The sequence below is a fragment of the Macrotis lagotis genome, chromosome 2 (genome assembly GCF_037893015.1).
Source record: "Macrotis lagotis isolate mMagLag1 chromosome 2, bilby.v1.9.chrom.fasta, whole genome shotgun sequence".
Classification (NCBI taxonomy): domain Eukaryota; kingdom Metazoa; phylum Chordata; class Mammalia; order Peramelemorphia; family Peramelidae; genus Macrotis; species Macrotis lagotis.
The window spans coordinates 270,224,965-270,248,863 of record NC_133659.1 but is presented as its reverse complement, the minus strand read 5'-3'; positions in this window follow the sequence as shown (position 1 = coordinate 270,248,863).

Here is a 23,899-nt window from a genome sequence, read left to right as displayed (position 1 = left end):
TATTCTTGTCAGAAATGGCTCAGAGAGGAGCTAACATAATAGGGTATAGAAATCTAACTTACAGCAGAGGAAAAATAAAAGGAAAGGGAATGAGAGAAAGGGATCAGCGGTGGGAGGCAGGAGTGTAGGTGATAGAGAAGAGGGAAAATCCTGGGAGTGGGTAGTCAGATACAATGTACTTTTTTTTGTTTTTTTGCAGGGTGGTGGGATTGTGTGACCTGCCCAGATCCATGTGTCTGGGTAATTGTTGGGTGTCTGGGATGGAATTTGGGTTTAGGTCCTCCTGGCTCCAGGCCTATTGCTATGAGTATTATGTCATTTGGCTGCCCCACAACACATTTTTAAGGAAAGATGAAGTGAAAAGAGAAAGGGAAAATAGAATAAATGGGATAGGGAAGGAGTAAATGAAGAGAAATAAAACTAACAATAGCAACCATGGGGAAAAAAGCAGATTCTCTAATGGACTTATGATAAAGAATGTGATCCATCCCAAAGATAGAGCTGTTGGCAACTGAACACAGACTGAAGTACAATTTTCTTTTTCTCTCACTTTATTTTTTGTAAGGGTTTTCTATTTATGTGAGGGGGGTTATGTTTACTCTCACATGACTATTTTAGTAATGTGTAAATAAATAAATAAATTTAAAAAAATAATGAAAATTAAATAACTTAATGTTTATGGACTCTATTGATCTGCTTCATTTGACAATGGAAGAAAACAAAAGTTGGAAGAAAAATTAAGTAATTTTCCTCTGGTTATAAAGATAAGTCATAAAGTCAGGATATAAATCTCGTTCTTTGTTTCCAGATTGCTGTACTTTCAATACCACACCATCTAAGCTTTCCCAGATTCACAGGATGCTAGAGTATAAAGATACCCCAATCCATTTCTCATTGTACAAATAAAACTTAAATTTGGAAATATGAAATGATTGTCCAATGATAACACACTGCTAATAAATCAACCAATCACATGGATGTGTCTTGATCTTCCCTGATTTCTTGATACTCTCTGTATGTATGTTTGTATATGCATATCTGTGCATATCTATATATCTTTATCTAAATCTACACATATATTTGTGTGTGTGCTTCCTTCCAGTATATCCATATCTAGGCTAAGTTGGACTTATAGTCCAATTTTCATCAGGTAATGAATATGAATCTAGGCTGTTTAACATTATTCCTCTGAAATACAAACTCTGACAGATCATACTAAACTAGAAACACTTTGTATTTGACATAGAAATTGGCTACTGTACTCTGAGAATGAGAATAATTAAGCTTTCAAAATCTCATCTCTAGTAAATGATCCATCTGGTGATCTGGTTATAATTTTTGTTGTCTATAATAACTCATAATAATCTAGAAAGGGTAGAATGATTGTGACCTATGATATCCAGTTTTTCTGCTTCCTAAATTACTTATCATTTTTCTTACATTTCCAGTGATTCACTGAGATTCATAGCTGGTACTTTAGTTAATTGAAATCATTTTTTCTGGCAGTTCCTTAATCCTAAGACTGAAAATTAGTTTTAAATTAGATATCCACATTGTGATTTTTTTTTCTTAAGGTCATGACAGGCAGATTTGTAAAATAAAATTCTTATAGAAGCAGGCTCTTAACGATGCTATGGAGAGACCTATGAAGAGGCATACCTAAAGAATCAAATCCAGGTAATGCCATGCAAATCATGATGCCAGCTGAAATTGAAGATTAAAAGTTAGATAAGAAAGAAAAATAGAGATTGAAGGACGAATCAAAGAGATTTAAAGTAAATTCATGTAATATTTCATATGCTGGAGTGTAAAAGTTTAAAGAGCACTAATTTAAGGCAATCAATGCATTTGGTCAGTGACATATTTCTTACTGCCTACATTCTTTTCTTGAGTCTCTCTCTCTCTCTAGAAGAGTGATTCTTATTCTGAGATCCATGGTTTTTTAAAAAAAATATTTCATATCTATTTTCTCTATAATTGGTTTCCTTTGTAATCTTTCATGATTTATTTTATGGATTGTAAAACATTGTTCTAAAATGGACTTCATAAGTTTCTTCAGACTGACAAAGTCCATAACAGAATGAAAAATTTAAGAATCCCTATGCTAAAGGCTAAAAAGTGTACTGTGAGAACAATAGACATTACATCTCCAGCCCAGGAGAAATTAGTGAGTTAGAGATAATTAACTCTTTGATTTAATTACTTTGCCTTTGCAGGGCAATATACATTGAAAATAACTTTAAGGCAATTGTTGTTTTTTGTTGTTGCAAGACAAAAGAGTTAGGGGAGTGAGACAAGGAATTATTTTTTTTTCTTAAGCTCTTGTCAAAGTGTGTGGAAAAATATAAGAGGTGAAAGATAATATAAACTCAGATCAGATTTCATATACTGATTAAAAATGTTAAACCGTTTTGTATATATAGATATACATGTATGCACATATATTTATGTGTATATACATGTCTCAGATTTGTCTTGTTTATCAGGATATATGTATACATATATATACAGATTTATATATGTCTGTGTATATATGATATATGTCTATATGAATATATACTGATATATGTTATATATGCTTTAAAATACATGGATATTATATTTCTTATTTATTTTTAAGATGATTTACTGATTAGTAGGTGGGATTTCTCTATAGTAGTGCAAGAGCTGATGCTGTCATCCATGAAGTGAAGTTTGCTATAGTACTTCATGGATGATTCTACTAAAGAGCTGAAAGGAATTAATCTTTCTTTTGGCTGAATATTTGCAACAGATTGAACCATTCCTCAACAAATAATCAACCCAGATACTTGTAACCCTAATTACAAGTGACAGCCCAAGCCAGGACTTCAGTGCTGTCTCACTTTACTCTTTCATCTGTGTCCTCCCCCCAGGGATTCTAATTTAAATGCCTTTATCACTCCAGGAAATTACACATTGAAACTTGCTTTCATAAATAAATCAATTACTTTTCAGTTTTTAAATTTATTTATTTTTTTCATTGTTGTTGTCTGCCTTTAGATCTGTGAGCAGTTTTCCTATATATTAAAAAGACACATCTACTCAATCAGTCTGTTATTTTTTTATTTTTATCATAATGGGAGTTTGTTCTTGCCATATCTTGTCCATGCACAAATTTTTCTAAGAAGCTAGAAAGGGTGAAGTCCAAAATGAGTTTACTGGGCTATGTCTGACAAGAGAAAGATCTTTCTCTTTTCTTTTCTCTCTTTCTTTTGTTTTAATATTCTCTGAAACCCAGTTGTTTTTCATCTGGTCAAATTTTTTTCTTCGGTTTCAATTTATCCCATCTAATGAGACAACTTATAGCAGCAGTCATGTTGACAGTAAAAGTAATAGCTTTACAAAAGCAGTAACCTGTTGCCACATATTGCCCACGCTGAAAAATGGATGTGTTGGTCTAGGGCACATCTTTTTATTGAGCGACTACCATCTATGATGGAAGATATGGGTGAGAGCAGCACATTCCTAATCAAAGAACACTCTGATAAAGAGAGTCAATTAATCTTTGTCTTGGGAAGCTGGGGGTAGGAATTAACTTCTGTAAACTAGTATGATGGCAAAGTTCAAATAAAACTTACATTATTAAAGTTCTCTGTGGTTCCCCTTTCACAGTCTGTGCAAATTACTTTGCACTTGTGTCAGACTATGACTTAATACAGTTGCTAAGGCCCCGTTGGTTACTAATGCTGACAAAGAGCTGAAAACTATAAATTATCCTGGCAGTGGCTATTATCTAAAACTGAATGACTGGGCTGCATTTAGATAAGCTCTTTGGGAGTTTCACCTTAGTACTACTGAGTGGGAAAGCTTAGTGTCAAATGAAACCCATCGAAATTTCTTCTTGTTTGCAGGCTCTGAATGTGCAACATAATTGGGGGACAGGGGAAGCAAGGAGGGGGTTACAAAATATAGACCTTTCTACATAGGATGAGTTAAATATAAATTCTTTTAATATCAGATCATCAGATCTGACCTTTAGGGAGCTACTGAACTTCAGAGATTTAAAAAAAAAATAAACTTTAGGAATTCCAAAATAGTTATATAGTTCTAGTCTGAGACTAAAAAAAAATAAACTATCATTTCCAGAACTACTTGTATAGTTCTGATCTACCTTCCCATATTTTTATGAAGTTAACCTGAATTAATATATGTCTTATATTTTTCTGATGCAGACTCAGATTACTTTCATAAATTACTAGGATGATTTTAATTTTATGGAACTCAACTTTTACTAATATAAAAAGACAATAACAGAGTACATATATATATATTCATATATATATATATATATATATATATATGGTTGGAGATAGTGGAAGCACATTTATAGAGTTAGTATGTTACCTACTATGCCTCCTAAATATTGCATATTAATTTTTCACCATCCGACTCCAACTTATATTTTCAGACTGATTTCAAATCAGTCTTCCACATGTAACATAGATATTCATGCCAAAGTAGTCAGGGTGCTATTTCATGTACTATACATAAAATTCTATCTACCACTTCCCTGATTTTGTACAAACTGTGAAGTATAGCTGAAAATTTCTCTCTACTTATATCTGCTACTTGGGATACCTAAAAACTTCATGGTTCAGTTCAGGTACAGCCTCTTATATGATACATTTCCTGATCTATTCTTTATGTATAAATCATGTACAGCCTCTTATATGATACATTTCCTGATCTATTCTTTATGTATGAATTATTTTTAGCAAAGATCCTTGAAACTGATTACCTAGAGTAAATATGAATCATTGAAAATACTTAGGGAAGAATTTCTGCCTTTGAAACATATAAATATATAAATATATATATATATATATATATATATATATATATGTAGAGACATATTGCATTGAAGTTTTTGAAATCTTATTCTCATTATTAATGTGACATTTATCTCCAAACTATCAAGTATGAATATATATATATATATATAATTTCTTTATTATTTTTATTTAGAAATATTATTGAATTATCAATGATAATTTGATAGATTTATAATTAAAATGAAAGGGTTATTAAATCATTTCAATCAATATCCACTGATCATTTAGGTTATGAGTATCATCTGTCATTTTTCAATAAATATTAGGATGTAGCCAAATAATGATCCATGATTCATCAATAAGGCACTTTTAATTTGCCTTTTGACCTTAAATCCATCCTAAATGTTAGATCTCTGAGAGAAAACATACTGCATGTTTTTAATTACACAAAAGTATATTCAAATAAACTGAAGTATATTCTTATCATGTGAAATACTGTAGTCAATGAGATGCCATTCACCGTGGATCTCAATTTAGTTCCTTTAAAAAGCCTTAACAATTGTCAATTTTCAGAAGCAAGTTCAGAATAACAATGGTGGTTTCATCCTGTCTATTGATGTTATTTTTTTATTAGATTTTAAGCAGTAAGCTCTCTATACCACCTTTCAGATAAACACTGGAAGCAGTAGTGCAAAGGGGATAGGTTTGTCTTGGAAGACAAAAAAAAAAGGTTCTCACCATTTGGTCTTCTTGGTTGAAAGTAAAGTCAGAAGTGTAACCATAAATTGCTTGCAAAGTATTGGCACTGAAGTATATCATTCAGGATAAAATTTATGAAGGAGCTCATATTTTCACTTCCTCTACTTTTACATTTTTTTGCAAGCCTCAATAAGAAGATGACAAATCTGAAAGCTTCCTACCTGGACATGTGTTATAGGAGCTTTGGTCTCTAGAGAATCACACATTTCTTAAAGCTAAATTTTATGATACTTCTGCTACATACTTTATTGGAAATAGATCCAAGTATATTTTTCTCCCATGTTGTCAAAAAAATAATAGAGATCTAAAAAAGTTCATAAAGTTATATTTCTAGCCATTGTCTATGTCCTCAAATTGCCTTCTAATTTATAAGTTTACAACTATCTTGTTCAAAGTTATAACTGAAATTTTGTTGCTACTTTTAATAATATAAAGTAATTCATGACACCTTGAAAGTCATTATAAAGATTATAGAACTTTTATAAATTCTAGCATCAACAGTTCTTGATTTCTTACATTTATAGGTAATATTATTGCCAAGTGTATTCTGCTCAATGATATCAAAAGAAATGTTTATAGACTTTTGCTTAATCTTGACTTTGTTTTGGCATTCCCAGTATCTAACATGGTGATTGGCACTTAGTGAATGGGCTCCTAATGAGTTGCTTGATTGATTTGATGAAAACTGCTAGCTCTACTGACCAAACAGAATGAGTTAAACTGGGAATAGGGAGTCCAAAATAGGAAAACACATTTTTCACTATAAAATGATTCTCTTTTTTTTCACATTTTTGTTTGTTCTGGTTCCTTCACATTACATGAAAACAGAATCTGTCTAGATATAGTTTAAGAAATATACTTTTAGTTGGCATTGCAAAGGATGATCACTTAGAATTCAGATTTTGAGTTTCATTAGAAGCAAAGCACTCCCACTTCCTGGGAGAAGTAAGATGCCAGACTTTGTAAGGAGGAGTTAAACAGACCCAGTCAGATACAGAATAGGTTAAAATTTGCTACTCAGTGTATAGTGAAATTGGGCCATGAGTGATAGTTTCACTGCCAAATTAGGAAAGATAAGGAGGCACAGATTAAAAAAACGTAGATCAGGAACATTATAGACAATAAATCAATAGCAAAATGAGAACAAAACTCTTACTCAAAACTTAAGAGTAAGAGAGAGGGGGGAAAATGAGGAACTTCAGCCTCATGCATGCAAAATGGCCTTTTGACTGAATTTTTCACTGCACTGCATGGTTATTTTACTGAATTTATTAAAATCAAATGAAAAATTTGTTTTACAGTAAGTGTTGCATGAAGGATTGGACAAAACATCAGTCATTTAATCATTTTGAGGATTAGAAATAAAGAATCCACTCTACTTCCATAGATGACATCAAATTTATAGTTAAAAAAATAAATAAGTTTTAATGGATTAGGGCAATGTCTGACACATTAAAAAAGTTTAAAAGACACTTCTTTCCTTTCTTTCTAATTAAGTTAAATGAATGATTTAAATGCAGACATTCCTGTTCCCAGTTAAGCACTCAATCCATTATGACACCGTGACTACTTCTAAGTTGCACGAAATTGAAAAAATTCATGTGGAATTTATTTTTTTAGGTTTTTGCAAGGCAAATAGGGTTAAGTGGCCTGCCCAAGGCCACACAGCTAGGTAATAAGTGTCTGAGACCGGATTTGAACCCAGGTACTCCTGACTCTAGGGCCAGTGCTTTATCCACTGCACCACCTAGTCATCCCTTGTGGAATTTTTAAAGGTATTTTCTATAACTTAGAAAAGTCAATGCAATTCAGTAAAAGAGCATTAATTCATTTTTGAAAAAGAAAACTAATAAACACAGGAAAAATAGAAGTTTTAGGCTCTTTAGTCTTGTTTTCCAATCATTTTAATCCCAGAAAGCTGTTTCCTGGTGTTTTTTATATAGGCAATCCTGCATCCATTTCATCCCTGCAGAGTCTATTTTATACTCAGATCTAGTAAGAAGCTATCATCATATTATTTTTTCTGATTTTGGGCTAATTGCTGATTCTGATTCTTTTGCTATCAGGTAACATCTTAAGTAATTACACTCTTTCCTTGAGATCTATACCTTCCAATTCCTGCCATTTCACTCATTTCATTCTAGTCAACTACTTTCTTTACATTAGGGTAGAACAGGTCTCTTCTAACGAAGAAATGATTATTAATGAATATTATTTACTACTAAAATATCAATTCCATGTACATATTTACATTTAAATACAAATATACATGTATGTAGAAATCTATATCTATATATATGTACATAAAACAAATTCAATAGCAATTATGTGTGTATGAATACATGCATTAAATACTCTAATTGTGGTTACATTACAATATAGAAGACTTGGGTTTTCAAAAAAAGGGAGAGAAACCAATAATGATATAATAATTAAATGAAAAATAATCATTAGAAGGTAAAAATTTTGAGGATAAATACATATTTATATATATATATGTATACATATATATATATATACACAAGCTTGAGTCTATGTGTATATAGATAGATAGATAGATAGATAGATAGATAGATAGATAGATACATAGATAGATATGATGTGTGTAAGCCTGCATGGATTTCTTTTGTTCAGATGGAAAAGACTGATTTTAACATGTTTTGTATGAAATTGGATGAAAGTGGACTTGACTAAAATGGATAGACTCTAGAGAAATAGATTTAGACTGAATTGTAAACTGAGATTTGAAATAACCACGCTAAGATACTGACTGTGAAGAGGAAGTTGAAGTTGGGATCAACCATGTGTTTTCATAATCTCTGTTCCCTATAAGTCTATGCATACCTTGTCTGACTTTCCAAATACAGTTTTCAAATGTATTATTAACTTAAGACTCTATTGTACTGTGATAATTTCAAATAAGATGTAGATATTTACAAAATGTTTAAAATAACTTTTAAATTATTTATAATTTTACCTGCTTAAATATGATTTTGGGAAGCAGCTATTCTTTACCATATAATATTCATCAAATCAGACTTCCCAGACTTTACTAAGCAGACTTCATTACATGCATAGAATTCATTCAGTGAGCAGAACAGAAAGCTAAAGCAAATTACTCAATTTGTTTAGTTTGCTTGAAGTAAAATATTTCCTAGCAAATATTTCAGGTTGTTAAAAGTACTACTTAAAAGTGAAGTAGGGTGGAACCAAGATGGTGTCAGGAGAAGAGTATCTCCTAGGCTTTCTCCAAAATATTTCAAAAATCTTAAAATCATGACTCTAACTAAATTTTTGAGAAACAGAACACACAGAAAGATCCAGTCAGGCAATTCTCCAGCCCAAGGTAACCTGGAAAATAGTGGACAAACTCTGTTCCATGGGGTTAGAGGCTTGATTCCTTCAGACTGAAGGAACTTTAGCCTCCTGGAAACAGCCCGACGGTGACTGGCAGCCATGGTTTCTGGCAGCAGAAGCAGTTTCCTAAACTGCCCTCCAGGGAGCACCAAACACAACTTAGAAGATCAGCAGGGAGACCTCTGGCAGAGCGAGTGCAAAGCCCAGGCCCTCAACACTGTTGCTGTACTCAGTGGGGCTATTGCAACCCAGATTCAGGAAATGGAAGCAGGCATGTGGAGTTGCCCAGCAGAAACCTCTAGGGAGCTGAACCCTGAGTACTGCACCCCCCAAAGGTATGGGAGTAAAGGTAGACTGCCAGGGTCTGACCTCTGTGCCTAGAACAGGATTCTCATCACATTCAGATCCTGATCGCAGTCTAGGCCCCCCCCATAGAGCAAGGACCACTGCCACTCTACCCCGTGGCAGAGGTGTGCCCTTGTGGTCATTCACAGACCAGGAGAGCAGTCAGAGTCTCTCATACTGAGGTCCTTGTGGGGGGTGTCCCAATAAAACCCTAAAACCCAAAAGTTTAGGAAGCAACCAAAAACCAGGCATAGGCTGGGGAAATGAGTAAAGAAAAAAAAGGAACCAAACCATTGACAATTACTTTGTCTATGATCCTGTGGAGGATCAAATTATTCAAAGTGAAGATGAGAAAGTACAAACTTCTGCATCTAAAAACAAAGAAATATAGAAGTTGGGCTCAGGCTACGATAGAGCTCAAAAAATATTTTGAAAATAAATTAAGGGAGATAGAAGAAAAATTGGGCAAAGAAATGAGAGATGTGCAGGAACAGCATGAAAACAAAGTCAGCAGCTTAGTCAAGGAGAACCAAAAGAAATTGCTGAAGAAAATAACATGTTAAAAACAAGCTTAGGTCAAATGGATAAACCAGTTCAAAAAGTTATTGAGGAGAAGAATGCTTTAAAAGGAAGACTTGGCCAGATGGAAAAGGAGATAAGAAAGTTCTCTGAGGGAAACAAATACTTCAGATATAGAATGGAGCTAAAGGAAGCTGATGACTTTATGAGAAATCAAGACACAATACTAAACACCAAAAGAATGAAAAATTAGAAGAAAATGTAAAACATGTCATTGAAAAAAAACAATTGATCTAGCAAACAGATTTAAGAAACAGATTTAGGAAACATAATTTAAAAATTATTGGGATACCTGAAAGTCTAGATCAGGACCTCATTTTTAAAGAATTCCTATAGAAAAATTGCCCTGATACCTTAAAAGCATAGGGCAAAATAGAAATTGAGAGAATCTATCCATCTCCCTCAAAAAACACAACCCCCAGGAATATTATAGCCAAGTTCCAGAATTTCCAAGTCAGAGAGATAATATTACAAGCAGCCAGAAGAACAAATTCAAATATCATGGAATTGTAATCAGGATCATACAAGACTTAGCAGAAACTACATTAAGGGCGCATACATCTTGGAATATAATATTCTGGAAGGCAAAAGAACTTGGAATTCTACTGAGAATCAACTACGTAGGAGAACTGAACATCCTCTTCCAGGGGAAAAGATGGATTTTCAATGAACCAGGGGAATTTAAATTGTTCCTGTTGAAATAACCAGAACTGAACAGAAAGTTTGACCTTGAAGTACAGGACTCAGGTGAAACATAGAGAGTGGAGGAGAAGGGCAATTTATGAGGTACTTAATGATGATGAACTTCATGTATTCCTGCAGGGAAAAATGATACTGACAATACTCATATGAAACTTCTCATTTAATAGAGCAGGTAGAAAGAGCTTATATAGATGAAGCACAGGAGAGAGCTGAAACTGTAAATGTGGAATCAATGGCTAAAAGGGAAATGTACTGGGAGTAAGAGAAAGGAGAGGTGGAATAGGCTAACATATTTCGTGTAAAAGATTTTTTTGACAAAAAAATGAATTTGTATATTCCTATGATCAATTATGAATATACTTGATTTTCTCAAAAAGTTTATGATCCAAGAAAATTCCAAAGGTCTCATGATGAAAAATACAATCTACATCTAAAGAAAGAACTGACATACTCTGAATGCCAGTGAAAGCATAATATTTTCATTTCATTTTTTCCCTTTTGGACACCTCTCACAATATGACTGATATAGAAATATAGTTGTTATGATTGTATATAAATAACATAGCAAATTGCTTACCATTTTAGGGATGGGAATGAGGAAAAGAGGAGGAAAAATAGAATACTAAAAAAAGTTTTAAGTCAACATTAAAAATTACCTTTACATGTATTTGGAAAAATAAAATATAATTTAAAAGGTAAAGTAGAATTATTTCTTTTCCTTATAGAAGATAAAAATATTATGATAATATCTGACTAATCTTTAATGGATGAAAAGAAAAGGAAAATATGAAACATTTGAAAATAATTTCTACAAAGGAGAACTGAAAGTGAATTAAAAAACAACTTAAAGACAGGAAAATTATAAATAAATAAATAATGATGTGCCATTTTGATTGATTTTTAGCATTTAATAGTTTTCTTATAATATAAGAGGATATTTAAAAAATTTTTAGACTAAAGATTTTATTTATTGTGAGTTTTACAGTTTTTTCCCAATCTTACTTCCCTCCTCCCACCCCTCCAACAAAAAGCAATTTGTCAGTCTTTATATTTTTTCTATGATATACATTGATCTAAATTGAGTGTGATGAGAGAGAAAGCATATCCTCAAGGAAGAAACATAAAGTATAAGAAATAACAAGATCAGACAATAAGATCAGTTTTTTTCTAAATTAAAGGAAATAATCCTTGGATTTTGTTAAATTAAAGGAAATAGTCCTTGGACTTTGTTCAAACTCCATGGTTCTTTATCTGGATACAGATGGTCTTCTCCATTGCAGACAGCCAAAAATTGTCCCTGATTGTTGCACTGATGACATGAGTGAGTCCATCAAGGTTGATTTTCACTGACATATTACTGTCAGGGTGTACAGTGTTCTCCAGGTTCTGCTCATCTTGCTCAGCATCAGTTCATGCAAATCCCTCCAGGTTTCCCTGAATTCCTGCCCCACCCAGGTTTCTAAAAGAACAATAGTGTTCCATGACATATGTATTCCACAGTTTGTTAAGGCATTCCCCAAATGAAGGGCATTTACTTGATTTCAAATTTTTTGCCAACACAAACAGGGCTGCTATGAATATACTTGTACAAGTGATGTTTTTACCCTTTTTCATCATCTCTCTTCAGGGTATAGACCCAGCGTTGGTGTTGCTGGATCAAAGGGTATGCACATTTTTGTTGCCCTTCATGCATAGTTCCAAATTTCTCTCTAGAAAGGTTGGATGAGTTCACAGCTCCACCAACAGTGTAATAGGTATCCCAGATTTCCCACAACCCTTCAAACAATGATCGTAATCCTTTCTGCTCATATTGGCCAGTCTGAGAGGTGTGAGGTGGTAACTCAGAGAAGCTTTAAATTGCATTTCTCTAATAAGTAATAATTTAGAGCAATTTTTCATATGACTATGTATTGCTTTGATCTCCTCATCTGTAAATTGCCTTTGCATATCCTTTGATCATATGTCAATTGGGGAATAGTTTGTTTTTTTGAAAATTTGAGTCAGTTCTCTGTATATTTTAGAAATGAGTCCTGTGTCAGAATCATTCATTGTAAAGATTGTTTCCCAGTTTACTACATTTCTTTTGATCTTGGTTACAGTGGTCTTATCTGTGTAAAAGCTTTTTTAATTTAACATAATCTAGTTTGTTTTTAGTGATATCCTCCATCTATTCCTTAGTCATAAACTGTTCCCCTTTCCATAGATCTGACAGGTAAACTAGTCTTTGATCTTCTAATTTGCTTATAGTATTGTTTTTTTTATGTCTAAATCTTGTATCTATTTGGTTGTTATCTTGGTAAAGTGTGTGAGGTGTTGGGCTAGTCTAAGTTTCTTTCATACTAGCTTCCAATTTTCCTAGTAGTTTTCATCAAAGAGAGAGTTTTTATCCTAATAGCTGGACTCTTTGGGTTTATCAAACAGCAGATTACTATCATCATTACTTGCTATAGCAACTAGTCTATTGCACTGTTCCACCACTCTTTTTCTTAGCCAATACCAGACAGTTTTGATGACTGATGCTTTATGACATAATTGTAGATCAGGTAGGGCTAAGCCCCATTCTTTTGCACTTTTTCATCAAATCCCTGGAAATTCTTGACTTTTTATTTCTCCATATGAATTTATTTACAAGTTTCTCTTACTCATTAGAGCAATTTTTTTGGAATTTTGATTGGTAGTGGTGTACTAAACAAGCAGTTTAGTTTTGGTAGAATTGTAATTTATTATATTAGCTCTACCTATCATGAGCATGTAATGTTTGCTCAGTTATTTAAATGTGTTTTGATGTGTGTGAGAAGTATTTTATAATTGTTTTCAAAAAAGTTTCTGAGTCTGCCTTAACAAGTAGAATCCCAGGTATTTTATTTTGTCTGAGGTTACTTTGAATGGGATTTAACTTTCTAGCTCTTCCTGCTGTATCTTGCTAGTTATATACATACATATGCATATATATATATATATTTGAGGATTTATGAGATTTTATGTTATATCCTGCATCTTTGCTAATATTGCTAATTGCTTCCAATAGTTTTTTGAGTACACCATCATGTCATCTGCAAAGAGTGAGAGTTTTGTCTCTTCCCAATTCTAATTCCTTCATTTTTTTTCTTCTCTAATTGCTGAAGCTAAAATTTCTAATATGATATTGAATAGTAGTGGTGATAATGGTCATCATTGTTTCACCCCTGATCTAATTGAGAATCTTCTGAGAATCATTAGGAAATTGTGATATGGATTATTCAAGAGTCATATTGCAAGTAGGCAGTCAAGATGGTAGTGTGAAGGCAGGAATTCCTGGAAACTCATTTCCCCCCAAAACTCCAAAAGTTGTCAAATTATGTCTCTGGTCAAAATTTAGAGAGGGCAGAACCCACAGAAAGACTGATTGATATAATTTCCCATTCCAAGACAACTTAGAATTTCTGCAGGAAAGGTCTGTTTCACATTAGACCAGGGGTTAGAATAAATGACAGTCACTGAGCAGTGGAAAATAGCCAGTGTTTAATCCCTGGGGAAACGTGGCCCAGAGATTACTGGGAACAGCTTGAAGGGGTTGTGAGAGAACTTTGCTGCACCAATGTGTGTATGTGGAGTAAGCACTGGACTCACAGCAGCCTTGCAGTGCGAGCTTGCAATTGGAATTGGTGAAACCATCCTACACCTCCAGAGTGAAGACCACAGGAAGTAAGGGGGTCTTGGGAGATTGCATTCCTCTGCTTTTCTTGGGTCAAGCCTCAGCTGTTTTCCCACCCTCAAATCCAGGTTACAGTTGGGTCCCTACAACACCACCATAGCAGTGCAGGGACACTCCTCACACTCCAGGGCAGAGGGGAATAAGTGTGCTCATCCACAAATCAAAGCACAGTCAAGAAAGCAATCAGAGTCTCTCATAAGATGTTGGAGGAATTAAAGTGTCAGTGGAGTGTCCCAAATCTCCTCCCCCCAAAGACTTGAGAGTACTGTAAATCAGTCATAGGTTGAGGAAATGAATAAACAAAAGAAAAAGAAGAATATGGCCATAGAAAATTACTTTAATGGAAGAGTAAGAAGATGACAAAATCGAAGCATCTGTATCCAGAACCTCCAAGGGAAATAGAAAAAGGTCTCAGGCCCATTTGATGAACTCACAAAAAGATTTTGAAAACCAATAGAGGAAATGCTGGGAGGAGAAATGAAATGAAATGAAACCATGAAAATCAAATCAGCATCTTGGTGAAAGAAATCCAAAAAAAATACAGAAGAAAATAATGTTAAAAATCAGCTTAGGCCAAATGGAAAAAGCAACACAATAGGTAAATAAGGAGAAGAATGCTTTAGAAAAGCAGAATTGGCCAGTTGGAAAAGGAGATAAAAAAGCTCTCTGAAGAAAATAATTCCTTCAAATGCAGAATGGATCTAAAGGAAGCCAATGAGTTTGCAAGAAATCAGGAAGAAATAAAACTCTTCCTCCCAAAATAGAATTAAATGTGAAATAGTTCATTGAAAAAGCAACTGACCTTGTAAACAGATCCATAAAAGATAATTTAAAAATTATTGGGCTACATGAAAGTCATGACCATGAAAAGAGCCTACACTTAATTTTTCATGAAATGATACAACAAAATTGCACTGAGATCCTAGAAGTAGAGGAGAGAAACAGAAATTGAGAGAATTCATTAATCATCTCCTGAAAGAGATTCTCTATATTTTCCTTCTAATTGCTCTAATAAATGACAAGGTTTGTATGAATTATCAGTATCTTCTTTCAATGCAGGAATACAAACAGTTCAACATCATTAAGTTCCTTATAGTTAGTCCTTCTTGTCTACTCCCTCTTTGGTTCAGCTGAGTCTTGTAATTGAAGATCAAACTTTCTGTTCAGCTCTGGTTGTTTCAACAGGAAAGTCTGAAATACCCATTTTTCACTGAAAGTCCATCTTTTCCTGTGAAAGAGGATGTTCAGTTTTGCTGAGAAGTTGATTCCCGGTTGTATATCAAGATCTTTTGCCTTCTGGAATATCATATTGCAAGCCCTAAAAACTCTTAAAGTAGATGCTGCCAGATCTGTGTAATCTTGGCTTGTATCCTTGGTAGTTGAATTATTTGTTTCTGGCAGTTTTTAGTATTTTCTCTTTGACTTGGGAATTTGGGAATTTGGCTATAATATTCCTGAAAGTTTTCCTTTTCGAATCTCTTTCAGGAGAAGTACTGGCAATCCACATAAATGATCAGCATTTCTATAAATGAATAACAAAGCCTAAATTCAAGAGATGGAAAGAGAAATTTCATTTAAAGTGCCTGCCTATAATAATATATCCTGTATCCCAAAGCAAACACAGAAACAGTATGAACAAAATTAAAAAGCACTACCTACCCAAATAATGTCAGATCTAAACAACCAGACAAATGTTAGTTACATAAAATTAGGTTGAATTAATATATAAATATGACACTTCTACCCAAATGAAATTGCATATTCAATGCCATGTCAATAAAACTACCAAATAAGTGTTTTACTGAGCTTGAAAAAAATAGAAATGAAATTCATCTGGAGCAACAAAAGGTCAAAAATGTCAAGGGAACTGATGAAAAAAACAAAGTAAGGGAAGGCAGCCTAGCTTTTTCAGCACTAAAATTATACTATAATGCAACATTTATATATTCATAAATATTGCCTGGTACTGGTTAAGAAAATGAGAAATAGAATAGGATAGGTACAAAAGAAATAGTAGTAAATGAATACAGTAATCTTCTATGCGACAAAACCAAAGACATTAGCTTCAGGAGATAAGAACTCACTATTTGACAAAAATTGTTGGGAAAACTGGAAAAAAGTATGGCAAAAACTAGGCATAGATCCACATCTCACACCTTATACCAAAATAAGATCAAAAGGGGGTACAGGATTTAGTCATAAAGTGCAACACCATACATAAATTAATAGGCCAAGAACTACTCTATAAGTTCTATGGAAAGAAGAGAAATTTATGACCAAACATGAAATAAAGTACATTATAAATTGCAAAATGATAAGTTCTATGGAAAGAAGAGAAATTTATGACCAAACATGAAATAAAGTACATTATAAATTGCAAAATGATTGATTTTGACTATATTAAATTAAAAATGGTTTGCACTAAAAATCAATGCTACCAAAATTAGAAGCAACACAGAAAGCTGGGAAACAATTTTCACAGCTAGGGGTTATTATATAGGTCTCATTTCTAAAATATAGAGAGAATTGCATCAAATTTATAAGGTTAAAAAGCATTCCCCAATTGACAAATGGCCATAGGATATGAATGGACAGCTTTAAATTGAAGAATTTAAAGCTTTATATGATCATATGAAAAAATGCTCCAAATCATTATTGATTAGAGACATGAAAATTAAAACAAATCTGAGGTATCACATCACACCTCTTACATTGACTAAGATGACAAAAAGGGAAAATGATTAATGTTCAAGAGCTTGTAAGAGGATTGGTACATTAATACATTGATAGTGGAGTTGTGAATAGATCCATCATTCTAGAGAGCAGTATCAAACTATGCCCAAGGAGCAAAAGAAATGTTCATTCCCTTTGACGCAGCAATTCCAATTCTAGGTCTATACCCAGGAGGAATTCTAAAAACTGAAAAAAGCCTCAGATGATCCAAAATATTCATAGCAGCTATTTTTTTTTTGTGGCTGCACTTATACAGTTAAATGGAATTTCTTTTACTGTCTCTCACTGCTGTGTCTTGATTATAAAAATACATATTAAAAAAAATTTTGAAGTACCACCTCACATCTATCAGATTGATCAGTATGACAAAAAAAGGAAAATATTGGAAGGGTTGTAGCATAACAACTAATCCTTTCTTGATGGAATTGTGAACTGATCCATTTTTTTTCTAGATAACAATTTGGAATCATGATCAAAGGGCAATAAAGCTGTGTTCACTTTGATCCAGCAATAGCACTACTATGTCTGCATTCCATAGAGATCATAGAAAGATGAAAAATTCTGCATATAAAAATAAATATAGCAACGCTTTTCAAGGTGGCAGGGAATTGGAAAATGATGGGGTGTCCATCAATTGGGGAATGGCTGAGCAAATTGTTATATGAATGTGAGAGAAATATTGTTCTTTAAGAAATGATAGGAGACTTCTGGCCAAGATGGCAGAGAGAAAAACAGGCATGGTTCTAAAGTCTCCTGATCTTTCCCCATCTATCATATGAAACAAACCTTTTAACAGAAATCTGACCCACAAAACCCAGAAAGAAAAGCCAGGAGGAAGAACATCTACCTCAGGACTTGTCTCCTGCAGCAGCATTGGGTGAATTGGGGGGGGGTGAGTCTAGGCCTAGACAGTGGATCAGCCCCAGATCAGCCAGAGTAGCAGGTGAATTGGAGACTGGGAGTCTAAGGGTCCGAGAGACAGACCTGCTATGGCTAGAGGGCATGGGCTTGAGTCAATTAGGGAGCAGAGGTACTGGTGTTGGTGCTGACCCTCTGGAGCTTGTTGACAGGGCTGGTTGGAAAGTTCTGGTGCAGGAGAGCTGTGGACACCATCCCTGGGCTCCTCTGGTCTGAGGAATTCTGAGTCCATACCTCCATTACAGTTGTGGCCTCTTCCTAGAACAAAGAATGGCAGAATACTTCTGCCTCAGGCACAGGTGTATGAGGAGAAGAACCAGCCCAGCTGACAATAGGGAGAGGAACGACCTCACCCCAGGGTAAAACCCACCACTGATTGAAGGCAAAAAAGATTCAATAGCTCCAACCCCTCCCTTCAAGCTAAGGGAGAAGGCCTCAATCAAGGTCCAGAGAAATCAACCAGCACCTCCTACTGGCCAGTCAGAGAAATTGCACCCAGTGAGTAAAGCCTCTAGCAATACCAAGCCCCTGTGAACCAGCCCCTCCCCAAGTCAAGGTCTTAGCAAAATGAACAAGGGTCTGTGGAAAAGTGGATCCATAGAAGGAAAAGACCCTAACTCAGAGAGACCTAGAACCTCTGAGGAGAATATGATCTGGTCTTCAGCACAAAAAGACTTCATTGAAGAAATAAGGAAGTAGCTTAAAAATCAACTGGAAAATTTGGGAGAGACAACTAATACCTTGCAACAAGAAAACAAATCCTTAGAAAATACCATTGAACAAAATCAATATGAGAATAATTCTCTCAGATCCTCAATTGGACAAATACAAAATGAGAATCAATCTCTCAGATTCTCAACTGGCCAAATGCCAAAAGAAAATAATTCTCTCAAAACCTCAATTGGTCAAATGGAAAACTCTTTCAAAAGTAGAATTGACCAATTGGAAAAGGAGTTGCAAAAGTTAATGAAGAAAACTCCTCCCTAAAATAAAGAGTGGAGTTTTCAGAAACTAATGAATCCATGAGACAGCAAGAGCCAGTTAAGCAAAATCCAAAAATAGAAAAAATAGAAGAAAATGTGAAATATGTCATCAGCAAAACCACTGACCTGCAGAATAGGTCGAGGAGGGGCAACCTGAGAATTATTGGACTTGTTGAAAAAATTAAAGAGGAAAAAAAAAAGCCTGGACTTAATATTACAGGATCTAGTCATGGAAAACTGCCCTGATATCATGGAACCAGAGAGCAAAGTACTTATTGAAAGAATAGATTGATCCCCTCCAGAAAAAGATCCTAAAATGAAAACACCAAGGAATGTTGTGGCCAAATTACAGACTAAGAGATAAAAGAGAAAATCCTGCAAGCAGCCAGAAAGAAACAATTAAAATATCAATGAGCCACAGAAAGGATTATGCAGGAACTGGCTGCATCAACATTAAGGGATCAAAGGCCCTGGAATGAGATATTTTGAAGAGAAATGGAGCTTGGAATGCAACCAATAATCCACTATCCCACAAAGCTGAGCATTCTATTCCAGGGGAAAAGATGGACATTTAACAAAATCAAGAATTCTAAAACTTCCTGATGAAAAGACCAGAACTAAATAGAAAATTCGGACATCAAACAGGAGGCTCAAGAGACACATGAAAAGGTTAAAAAAAAGGGGGGGTCGGTAAAAGAAAAAAAAAACAATAAGGTGAAACTGTCTATATCCTAGCATGGGGAAAAAGATTCTCATAAATCTTGAGAATTGTAATTCTAACAGAGAGAATATACCTAGCCATGAACATTCATGACCTATCCATGAGACTGCTATCCAATGGAATGTAATTGGCTTTAACCCCACCTGGGAGAAAGACTCTAATAACTCTCAAGAATTGTAACTCTATTAGATAGAATGTACTTAGCTAGAAGTGACAGATACTCAGAATTTTCTATGACTCAGAGTGATATAAAAAGCACTACCTTCTTAAAAAGGGGGACAGGAAGGAGATGGGAGGAGGGAGGGGATTGAATGGGGTAAATCTCATTACACTAAGAGGTACAAAATACCTATAGTAATAGAGGGGAAGTAGGGGGAAGATGAGAAACACCTGAATCTTCTTCTTTTCAGACTTGGCTTAAAGTCAATTTACACATACTTAGTTAAATTAAAAAAAAATCTAAACTTTCAAGTATTAAAAGGGGAAAAGGGGAGGGGGATAGAGAAAGGGAGGAGGGGGTGTGGGGAAAAAGGGGAACTAAGAAAAAGAAGGGAAGGAAAAAGGAGAAAGGGAAAGGTGAAAGAAAGGGGAGGGGTGATATAGGAGGGCAAACACAGAAGGGGGTGGTATTCAGAAACAAAATACTGGGGAATATGGATAAAAGGAGGGATGGCAATAAAAAACAAACAGAGGGAAGATAGCATGGAGGGTAATAAAGAATTAGTAATCATAACTTTGAATGTGAATGGGATGAACTCTCCCTTAAAACTTAAGCAATAGCAGAGTGGATTAAAAACAAGAATCCTACAATATGCTGCTTATGAGAAACTCATTTAAAGCAGAGAGGTACATATAGAGTAAAGATAAAAGGTTGAAGCAAAATATAATTTGCTTCAGGTGAAGTAAAAAAAGGATGGGTAGCAATCCTTATCTCAGACAAAGCAACAGCAAAATAGATAGCATTAAAAGAGATAAGGAAGGAAACTTTATCCTCCTAAAAGGTACCATAGACAATAAAGTTATTTCAATAATGAATATATATGCACCCAATGAGGTAGCATACAAATTCTTTGAGCAGAACCTGAAAGAACTACAGACATAGAGAGCAAAACTCCACTAGTGGGAGACCTCAACCTCCCACTCTCAGATCTAGATAAATCAAATCATAAAATAAACAAGAAAGATGTTAAGGAGGAAAATAGATAGTTAGAAAAACTAGATATGGTAGACTTATAGAGGAAATTGAATGGGGATAGAAAGGAATATACCTTTTTCTCTGCAGTACATGGAACTTATACAAAAATTGACCATGTACTAGGACATAAAAACCTAATGATCAACTGCAGAAAGGCAAAAATAGTGAATACATCTTTCTCAGATCACAATGCAATAAAAAACATATGCAATATTGGGCCAAAGAGATTTAGACATAGAATCAATTGGAAACTGAATAACCTCATTTTAAAAAATGAGTGGATCATAAAACAAATTATAGAAAGAATTAACCATTTCATCCTAGATAATGACAGTAATGAAACGGCATACCAAAACTTATGGGATTCACACAAAGCAGCTCTTAGGGGATATATTGTAGCTTTAAATGTTTACATAAATAAATTAGAGAAAGAGGAAATCAATGAAGTAAACATGCAACTAAGAAAATTAGAGAAAGAACAAATTAAAAATCCCCAATTAAATTCCAAATTAGAAATTATAAAAAATGAAAGGAGAAATTAATAAAATTGAAAACAAAATAACTATTGAACTAATAAATAAAACCCAAAAGGTGGTATTATGAAAAAAACAATAAAATTGATAAACCTCTGGTCAATTTGATGAAAAAAAATAATACAGAAGAAAACCAAATTGATTTTTTATTATGTTTTTTTGTGTTTTGAACAAAATTTCCATGGATTTCAATGATTCTTAAATTTAGTTTCTGTAGATGAATTTTCATGGTATAAGAATATCTATATTTATATATGCTTATGTTTTAATATATGCATATGTCTATACAGATATATATCTACTGTGGTCTTGATAGTTTATAGAGATAATTGCTTATATCCATATTTTGCATTTTATATATTCCATATCTAAAAACAGATCCAGCTATCTTCTATATAGATAAATCCATCTATCTATATCTGTCTATCTCTCATCTCTCTATGAAGATCACAGTTAATAATAATAATATCAAATGATATTAAAGAAATTTATGGTGACTTTAAAGAATCATTTCAAATGAATAGCAATAACATATGAACAAGACGTATCTTAAGTTATATAGGAAATAAATGACTTAAAAGAGAGATGGATTAGTCATTTAGCCAGACTAAATGATAGACAAGTACTATATGTGTTGCACTGATAATTTTATGTATTATTAAATTTCATGCATCCCTAATTAGAATTGATCAGGGGACATAGATAATAATTATATTGAATATACCAAAATGGAAATCCTAAAGATATATGGATAAAATTGATAGTTTAAATAAATTGTTATAGTAGATAAAAGTAAGGGATAATTTTATGGTAAAAAGCTATGGATAAACTATTTGCTATTTTGATTTAAAAAAATAAGATAACCAACTAGTAGTATCAAAAATGAAAAGGGTGAATGAATCACCCATGAAGATAAAATTAAAACAATTATTAAGAGAGATTTTGTTCAGTTAGCTACCAATAAATAACCTATGTGAAATGAGTGTTAAAACAAACATATAAAGTTCCCTGATTAACAGAAGAAGAAATGGAACACTTCAATAACACTCTATTAGAAAACAGAAATTGAATAAAATATCAATGAAATCTCTAAGAAAAAGAATTCTTACTAACAGATGAGTTTAAAAGAGAGTTCAACAAAAATTTAAGAAATTATAAATTCAATACTTACAAGTAAAGGACCAGTTATGGCACAAATATGTACTAGTATGTAAGCTATGAAAAGCAAAATCAGAGTAAGTAAACAGTGGATCAATTGCCTTAATGAATATTGATAGCACAAATAAATATAATATTAACAAAGAGATTGCAGCAATGGATCATACACTCTGATATGGTGGGCTTTATTTCCAGAAATGCCTAACTAATTCAACATTAGGAAAACTATATGCATATAATAGTATACAGCAATCACTTTTTAATTATTTATTTTCACATTATTACAATGATCCTGTTGTGAATGTAAACATAAACTCCCCTCCCCCAAACAATAAGAATCCCCCAAGAAAAATGAAGTGAGAAAAAGAGTGTACTTCAGTCTGTTTTCAGATATCACCAGTTCTGTCTCTGGGATGGCTTGCATTCTTTATCATAAGTCTACCAGAGAAGTTGCTTCAATTTCTTTAATTGCAGTTGCCATTGCTAACTGTATTGTCCTCCATAATATTCCTCACCACGCCTACTTATTCCTTCTTGTTAACCATGTTCTTCCTCAGAAGTGTATTGTATCTGACCACCCTCTCCCACCTGCTTCTCTCTCTTCTATCAACTACTCTCTCTCCTTCTCCTCCTGCCCACCTTATACCATCCATTTATTCTCATTTTTCCACTAGGGTAAGATAGATTTCTATACTCTATTGAATGTCATATACAATAATAAATGAAACAATAAAGCAATATGACTAACTCAATAGAGAAAATGCTTTTCAAAATTACAATAAATTTTTATTGAAAAAGAAAGAATAGGAATAAATGAAATTTACTTTAAAATGATAACCAGTAGTTATGTAAAATTAAGAACAATCTCATTTGGAATAGGAATAAACTTGAAGCTTTCACAAATGATCAGGGGTAGAGCAAGGATATTCATTATCACCATTATTATTCATTATTGTTCTAGTATTCATTACTTATAGGAATGGGATAAGAAAAAGAAATTGAAGGTATCAAAAAGACAAAAAGGAATCAAAGCTATAATTATTTTTAAAAGATATGATACTATTTGTGGAAATCCCCAGAGTTTTCAGTAAAATATTTGAAATAATAAATAACTTCAGAATACAAAATAAATCCACATAAATGATGAGAATTCTTATACATTATTAATAAGACCTAACCATAAGAGAAATAGAAATTCCATTTACATTAACTAAATACTTAAAAAATTGCAATTTACTTTCTTTGACAAGCCCAAAGATTATATAAGCAAATATAAATATGTCAATATGTAATAAAATAAATAAATATAGATCTAAATAATTGGGAAAATAATTCTTCCTAGGTTGGGTTAATATATTAATATTGTTAAATTGGGTTAATATACTAATATACTAAGTATGCTAAAAACTATAATTCTACCTACATTGAT